Source organism: Marmota flaviventris, chromosome 3 (assembly GCF_047511675.1).
Source record: "Marmota flaviventris isolate mMarFla1 chromosome 3, mMarFla1.hap1, whole genome shotgun sequence".
Classification (NCBI taxonomy): Eukaryota; Metazoa; Chordata; class Mammalia; order Rodentia; family Sciuridae; genus Marmota; species Marmota flaviventris.
Genome location: NC_092500.1, coordinates 52,325,404 through 52,334,132, shown reverse-complemented (window position 1 = coordinate 52,334,132; position 8,729 = coordinate 52,325,404). Strand labels below are relative to the sequence as shown.

Here is an 8,729-nt window from a genome sequence, read left to right as displayed (position 1 = left end):
TAATTCCTGGTGTCTCCCCCCACCCAAAAAACGTAGCATTACTTAAAAAAAAAAAGAAACCCTTACTTCCAGAAGTACAATAAATGGAAAATAATAAAAACCACCAGTAGTTGGGCATGGTAGCGCACACCTGTAATCCCAGTGTCTTGGCAGGCTGAGGCAGGAGGATTGCAAGTTCGAGGCTAGCCTCAGCAACTTAGCAAGACCCTGTCTCAAAAACAACAATAACAAAAAACTGGGGATGTGGCTCGATGGTTAAGCACCCTGGGTTCAATCCATAGTAATAATAACAATAACAACAACAACCAAAAAAACCCCAAAACCAACCAAACCAAAACAAACAACAGTATAAATACAAGGTAATGCTTAACTTAGTCTTTTGGACATCTGATTGAATTAAACTTTGAAAGTGTATATAAAGATTATAGATTCTATGACACTTGATTTTCAAAACACCGAGGCAAAAGAGAAGTCTACTTCTCATTTAAGTGCAAACTGCTTATGGCAAACATCCATACAATATCAAAAAGTCAAATAAAATTACATAATGAGCAAATGCAAATTAATTGCTTCAACAAATATAATCATTAGTAATCTTCAGAGAAGACATGGCCTTCTAGGGTAGGCAATGATACTGCACTGTTTTGGAAAAAAGGCCATCATACCATTTCCTGCCTTGAACTAGGAGGAGAATCTTCCTTTTATTGTGATGTGTAATGTAACCATCAGCAATTTTTTTAAAAGCAAAAATAAGATGAAAAAAGAAATGACTGTCTTCCTCTTCCTATAGTTGAGGATTCAGTCTTAAAAGATCCCACTGACTTTTATTTCCAGGTAACCTCTGTTTTCTTCCAAAGCCTTATTGGACTCATTGTCACTGGGACTGGTGGCCAGTCATAGGCTGGTTCTCTGTAATCTCCATTATCCAAAGTGTCTTTGGCTGTGGATGGAGAACTACTCCAGTGAGAAGATCCTCCTCCTCTATACTTGGACCTTCATTGTTAGCAGCTGCTTCTTTTAATGGTAGGGGAGGAAGGCATATTAGAGATGCTCCTCTGTTGTTCTCTATTTGGGGAAAGGTGAGTAGTACTGATTTGGGAAATAGAAGGTATGGCTGGGTTTTCATGTGTTAAAGCATTCTCATTTGAAGCAGAAACATCTGTGTTGCCTACAGTTTGGCCTGGTGGATCTGTTTGTGATACATCAGTGGACATGGCCACAGGAACTCCAGCCTTCCTGAGCCTGGATGCCCAGCAAGGTCAGGAGCTTTGCTTGTGTGGCCCCTTTATCGGGGAGGGGGGGGGCAGCAGACATAACCTAGATGTCTCTTGAAACTGCTGAATACTTGAGATGTGTAATCAAAGAGTGATACACCATAAGGCAAGGCAAAGAATGACCAAGGTGATATAAAAGAGATAATTTTCAGAGAGTTTGGAGATACTGGATATCCAAGCTGGCAGAGACTGGAAGGTCCTCCTTGATGATCAGGTACATATAGTAAAGCACCTGGAAATGTCATGTCTTAGTAAAAAAGCTGAACTCTCCTTATCAAAAAGTACTCCATACTTCAAATAACAAAGTTCAAACATAGCCTTCAAAAGGTAAAGCCAATCTGCAAGTAACTTGGCTTCCAGAACAAAGCCCAATACTCTTCCCAATGTAGGGAAAACTACACAATCTAGATATTCAATAATATGAAACTTACATTGCCCTGTATTTGATTTTAAAAATACACAATAGAGATCCCCAAACAGGACTATGTCACTCATAACCAGGAGAAAATTTGTCAATAGAAACAAAAATATTAGAGATGATGAAGTTAGAAAATCAAAATGCTAAAACACCATTATAACCATGTTCAAGGGTTTAAAAGAAAATATGAACCTAATGAGAAGCAGAAGAATTTTTTTAGTGGAACAGAATAGCACAATATTTGGAAAAAATAACTATGAATTAATAGGAGAAAGACCACATGAGTGAATGTGGTGAGGAGCTAAGTCAACTTAAAGACACAGCACTAGAAAGTACAAAAATAAAGCAAAGAGGGAAAAAAGGTGAAAATAAAAATGAGCAGAGCATCTGTGACTTATGAAAAAAAATCATGTAGCCTACCACTCATAATTGGAGTTCTGCAAGGAATAAATAATTTTTTAAAAGAAATAATAGCTTAAAATGGCTAAATTTGGAGAAAACTCAGACCTAAGGAATCCAAGAAACTCCATGCAGAATAAGCATTTAGAAATATATCTTATGAAAAACTTGCAGCTAACATTCAAATTCATAATGAAAGACTAAATGCTATCTTCTGAGGCCAGAAGCAAGGAGATTTTTTCTCAACATTTGCTATTCAACATTATACTGTAGGTATTATACTGTAGGTTCTTGGCAGTTCGGTAGTAAGAAAACAGAAATTAATGTTCAAGAGATCTGCAGGTGGATGCATCATGGTGAAAAATGTTGAAAGAGGAGAAAAATCTTAAAACAGAAAGAGAAATATAACTAGTACTCACAGGGGAACTCTAATAAAATCAGCAGATTACTTTCCATTAGAAATAATGGAAGCCATAATGGAGGAATAATATACTCAATGTCTGAAAACAAAAACAAAAACACCCTGGTAATCAAGAATGCTATATCCAATAAAATTATCTTTTAAAAAATGAAGGTGAACCAAAAAAATGCTCAGATAAATAAAAACAACGAATTTGTGGCTAACAGGGGTGTTTTGGAAGATATATGAAAAGAAGTTCCTTTGGCTAAAAGTAAGTGGCCTCAAACAGGAAAAAAAAAAGCATTAAAAGGTAATTTATGCAAATATAAAATGATAAATGCTATTTCTTGTTCTTTTAATTTTAAAAGCATTCTTAAATTCAACAAAACAAAATTTTTCATGGTTATGAGTCATATTTTGGGGGCCTGCAATATATAGAAATGTAATATATTTGCCAACAAAAGCAAAATAGATTCATGGGATCAAAGCTGCTTTGGTGTCAGAAAATGAGTGCAGATGGTAACTGAAATCCATAGGAAAAGGTTATAAAAGTCAGAAATAGTAAAGAGGTTACTATAACACAAGCTATACATATATACTTTCTTTTCTGTTAGTTGATTTAGAATATATGAAATTGAATGAAATATTAGCAATATAACATTTGTGTGTGTGTGTGTGTGTGTATATATATATATATATATATATATAAAACAATACAGTAAAAGTATTGGGAAAAGAGAGCATATATGAAAAATGTTTTTATATCTCATTGAAATTAAGTTAGTATAAATCTGTTTCTGAGAAGTTGGATATGGTAAGAGTAGGGCAATCTCTAAGGACAGAACTAAAATTTTTTTTAAAAAGTTAAAATATCAGAAAGTACTTAGTGCAAAAAAAAATAGTAAGGAATAATAGAGGAAAAAACATGAGACAGAAAAAATTTTAAATGGCAAATGAATCAACTAAATCAATAGTAACTTAAAATGTGAATGGATTACACAATCCAATAAAAGGCAGAGATTGTAAGAATAGACAAAAAACTAGAACTAACTATATGCTGTCTATAGAAGACACAATTTTAGATTAAAAAGTACAGTAGTTTGAAAATACAAGGATGGAACAATATATGTACTTAGCAAACAAGAAAAGTGGAATGGCCACACTAATATCAGACAAAACTGACTTTAAAAACAAAAAATGTTAATAGAGGTAAATCTGGACATTTTATATGGTAAAAGGGTCTATCCATCAGGAAAACATAATAATTGTAAACATTTATGTATCTAACAATATAGCATTAAAATTCATGAAGGAGAAACTAATGAAAGTGAAGGGAAAAATGAAGAATATAACATAATAGTTGGAAACTTCAGCATTCCTTTCAATAGTAGGTGGAATAACTAGGTAGAAGATCAAGGAACTAGAAGATGTGAACAACATTATAAAACAAGTAAACCTAGGAACTGAGGGCAGGCAGGATAGCTCAGTAGTAAAGAATGTACTAAGCATGAGCAAAGCAAAGAAAGAAAGACCTAGTTGGTATTTCTATCTAACAACAGCAGAATACATGCTTTTCTCAAGTGCCCTTCAGATGTCCTGCAGAATAGACCATTTGCTAAGCCATAAAACAAGCCTTAATAAATTTAAAGGGAAAGAAATCATAGGAAATACATTCTCTGACAAGTATAAAATAAAATTAGAAATCAATAACAAGGAAATTTGGAGAAAGTTATTTGAAAATAGTGCATTCCTCAATGACCAATAGGTTAAAGAAGAAATCAAAAGAGAAATTAGAAAATATTTCGAGGGCTGGGGTTGTGGCTCAGGGGTAGAGTGCTTGCCTTGAACGTGTGAGACCCTGGGTTCGATCCTAAGCACCACGTAAAAATAAATAAGTGAAATCAAGGTACTGTGTCCAACTACAACCAATATATATATATATATATATTTAAAAAAAAAGAAAATACTTTGAGATGAACAAATGTGAACATATAACATCCTGAAACTATGGGATACAGCTAACAGTTTAAAAAATAATTTATAGCTGTAAGTACCTGTAATTAAAAAAGAAGATGATTTCACATCAATAATTTAAGCTGCTGCCTTACGATACTAGAAAAAGAAGAGTAAACCTAAGGCAAGCAGAAGAAAAGAAATAAAGAGATTAGAACAGAAATTCATGAAATAAAGACCAGGAAACAGAGGAAGTCAAAGGAAACAAACATTGATTCTTTGGAAAGATTGACCAAATTGGCAAATAAAATATTAAAAAATAAACCTGTTATGGTTTAGATATTATGTGTCCCCCAAAAGGTCATGTGTGAGAGAATGCATGAGAGTTTAGAGGTGAAATGATTGGGTAATGGGAACCTTCACCTAATTAGTGCATTAATCCTCTGATAGGGATTAACTGGGTGGTAACTGTAGGCAGGTAGAGTGTGACTGGAGGAGGTGGGTTAATGGGGATGTCATTAGGGTTTTTTATTTTGTCCAGGAAAGGGGAGAGCGATCTTCCCCCCCCCCCACCTCCTTCTTGGTGGCCAAGTCCTGACCTGCTTTTATTTGCCACATTATCTCACCATTATATTCTGCTTTACCTTGAGCCCTGAGGAATGGAGCCAGCCATCTGTGGACTGAGACTCTGATATCATGAGCCCTCAAATAAACCTTTCCTCCTCTAATTGTTCTTGTCAGGTCTTTTGATCATGGCAATGAAAAAGCTGACTAAAACAGAAATTGGTACCAAGAAGTGGGGTTGTTGCTGTGACTAACCTCACCATGCATTTCAGAAGATTTTGGAGCTTTTTGCAATTTGTGGGAGGAATTTTGAAAAGTTTAGAGATGCAAGCTGGAAAGTTTTAGGTTGTTGTTAAGAATAATAGAGGCCAGACACATATGAGTGGTGGGAACATGAGGTTAAGAGAATAATTCTATAAAATGGACCCACCATGCTGACCCTCACATGCTTTCTTTTCCAAGAAGTGTAAAGTTTACTTGCAGTCCTGCCTGGCTTAAGTGGACAGGCTATGTCACATTCCAAAACAAATGATAAGAGGGATCCAAGTTTACCCTGAAGGGGAGACCTTTGTGACCCTTTTCATAGACCAGATCCCAGAACTCAGGGAGATAAGAATAATTCCTCCAAACCATAATTTCTGTAAGAATGTATGGTTCAGAATCTAATTAGAACTGGTCAACATGGGCCAAGGTGACTTAGACTTGTCATAGCAGTGGGGACTTGAAAGTATGAAGCCATCCTATTGTCATTCAAAAGTCAAGAGGTAGAACTGGCTGGGACTCTTTGGAAACTTCTCAGGGAGCCCCAATAAACTGGAATGCAGAAGAGGCAAGTTGTCCCTCTCCTGAGATGACCCACTCTCTCCCTTAGGAGTGTCCCCTTTTCCCTTTTCCCATCTTTTCAATAAACTCATGCCTTTTACTCTGAGTGACATGTCCAAAATCTTTCTGACTTGATTGATGTTAGGTAGAACTTGACCTAGGCAACACCATTTTGAAATATCTTCCATCTTAGAACAAGAGTCACCTCAAGATCATTCTGACTCTTCCTGACCTAAACCCCTGACATTCCATCATCATAAGAAATCATTAAATCTGGGATTTAAATCCTAAAAACACCTATTTCCTTATTAAGGTGACACCACAGGGACCTTCCCTATCAACCCCCTAGCAATGGCTTAATTCCCTGCCTTCCTCATCCCTCTAGATCTATCCCAGTCTATAAGCAGAAGACAGGTTTTAGTCTCCATTGGGCCCCCCTCCACAGGTTTGTCCTGAATAAACCTGTGTTACTGTTGAACTGCCTCTCCTCTCCATTTCTTTCATTCACTTCTTTCCTTACATTTGCGAGAATCAGTGTATGAAGGGGAGTCTTCATGCTGCCTCAGTTTCCTGGAAGACTCCAGCCCTATAACACTATCAGATTCCCTCCTACACCATGGGAGTTATGTCTCTTCTCACTTAAATAAATCCTACTCTATTCACTTTTCCTTTCTGTTATTGTCCTTCAGATTTGTGACACAAAATCCCAGAAGGAAATTGGTAAGGCCTGCTGCCCACACAAACCCCATGTGCTAGAAGAAGTGGGGAATCTAGTTTCATCTCAAAACTCCAGTTTCAGGAGGAACTTAATGGGCAATTCTGGTGGGAGCTCAGATCAGAATGCCAGTAGGACTGTAAGTAGTAAAAACTGGACTCACGAGGCTTCAGAGAGAATGGAGGACTCTATCGGAAATTGGACTAGAGGCCATTCATATTATGTTCTTGCTAAGAAGCTGTCTATATTTCACCCATGTCCCAGGACTTTCTGTGAGGCTAAATTAAAAGGTGATGGACTTCTTAATCTGGCAAAAGAAATTTCTAAGCATATTGTTCGGACAGTGACATGGATCAGGCTGTCTACTTTTAGCAGAGTTTATTTTGATAATCAGGAGCAGAAAGCAGAGCTGCAAGATTTGACAAACTTGCAATTTGGCTGGAAAACTTTGTTAAACTGGGGCTAAGGAATGTGTAGTTGTTAAGGACATTACAGCCACTAAAGAGATACTGAAGACTGTCTAGAGACAATAGGAAAGAAGGCTTGAGGGCATCTCAGGAATTGATGAGACCAAACCCATATCAGGCTCAAGAGTATAAAAGTAAAAATTCCCTGGAGAAGAGACCAGTGCATCACTCTGCCTGCACAGGGGGGCCTAGGAAGTTGTTTCACCATGTTCAGCCACCCAGACACTTGGAGGTTGTTGCAGCTATGTTCTGGAGGCTTGGCTTCTACTCAAGATGGTGGCAGACCTTGATATCAACCATGTGGTACTGGTTCTGCAGGATTTCAGAGAGAGAGGCAGTTCAATGGAGAGGAGAGGAGTTAGGGAGTCTTGAAGGCTTCCACCGAGATTTCAAAGGAAGGCCTGGGGAGCCAGGCAAATTGCAGCAGAGTCAGAGTCCCTGCAGGCTGCCCCCATAGGGCTTAGGGCGATGAGTAGAGATGTGAGGAGGGAGCTGAAGCTGCAGTGGAGAAACTTGAGATTAAGAAATGTCAGTACCTAAGAATGTCTGCCTAGGAAAGCTGCAAGAATTAATCAGAGACAAGCCAAAGGAAAGGCCATGTGATCTGTAACCAGCAAAACCATAGGAGCAGAGCTACACAGCCCTTTGGAGAGACTGTCTAGATGCCATGTGCTCCAGATTCTGGACATGAACTACAGGACTTGTTAGCCCAGCTGGATTTCAGTCTTGTTTTGGTCTCATCCTTTCTTTCTATGCCCCATTTCTTCCTTTTGTAATGAAAATGTTTACTTTATACCTTTATATATTGAATATATGTAACTTGCTTTTGATTTTTACTTGGGCTCAGGCTGAGAGTTTGCCTTGAGTTTCAGAGGAGACTTTGAACTTGGACTTTGGGTAATTCTGGAACTTGTAAGACTATGGGGACTCTTGTAAATGGACTAAATGTATTTTGCATTGTGAGATGGTAATGAGCTTGTAGGGGCTATGGGGTAGAATGTTATGGTTTAGATATTAGGTGTCCCCCAAAAGGTCATGTGTGAGACAGTGCATGAGTGTTTTGAGGTGAAATGATTGGGTTATAAGAATCTTAACCTAATTGGTTCATTAATTCCCTGATAGGGATTAACTGGGTGGTAACTGTAGGCAAGTGGGGTGTGGCTGGAGGAGATGGGTGACTTGGGGCAGACCCTTGGGATTTATATTTTGTCCATGGTAAAAGGAGCTCTCTGCTTTCTGGTGCCATGTTCCCAGCTGCTTTCCTTTGCCACATACTTCTGCCATGATGTTCTGCCTCACCTTGAGCCCTGGGAATGGAGTCGATCCTGAGCCCCCAAATAAACTTCTCCTCTAATTGTTCTTATCAGGTCCTTTGGTCACAGCAATGAAAAAACAGACTAAAACATCTCCATTTAAGTAGCTAGTCTGGCCTCAGCAGAAAGGGATTATAGAGAATAATTAGAGTTTACCACCAGCTCATCCAAGTATTAGTCATGATTGCAGTGGCCTTGTTAGACAGATGTGTGTTTGCTACAGGAGATAAATATAGTCACAGGTAAATTGTAAGCAGCCACATATTTGATGAATGTGTTTCCCAACCAGGAAAGAGATTTAGAATCAATATATGTTCATATAGAACAGATAACAAAAGACACTTATAGTTTTGCCTCAAGGTTATATTAAATGCCCTATATGTAACAAAAGGTGACTGTGTGCA

General features: G+C 37.8%; 1 pseudogene; it reads right to left on the bottom strand.

Annotated features, from left to right (window-relative positions):
• Positions 1-571: 571 nt before the first annotated feature.
• Positions 572-1,314, bottom strand: LOC114086135 (keratinocyte-associated transmembrane protein 2 pseudogene; annotated as a pseudogene).
• Between the last annotated feature and the right edge of the window lie 7,415 nt (positions 1,315-8,729).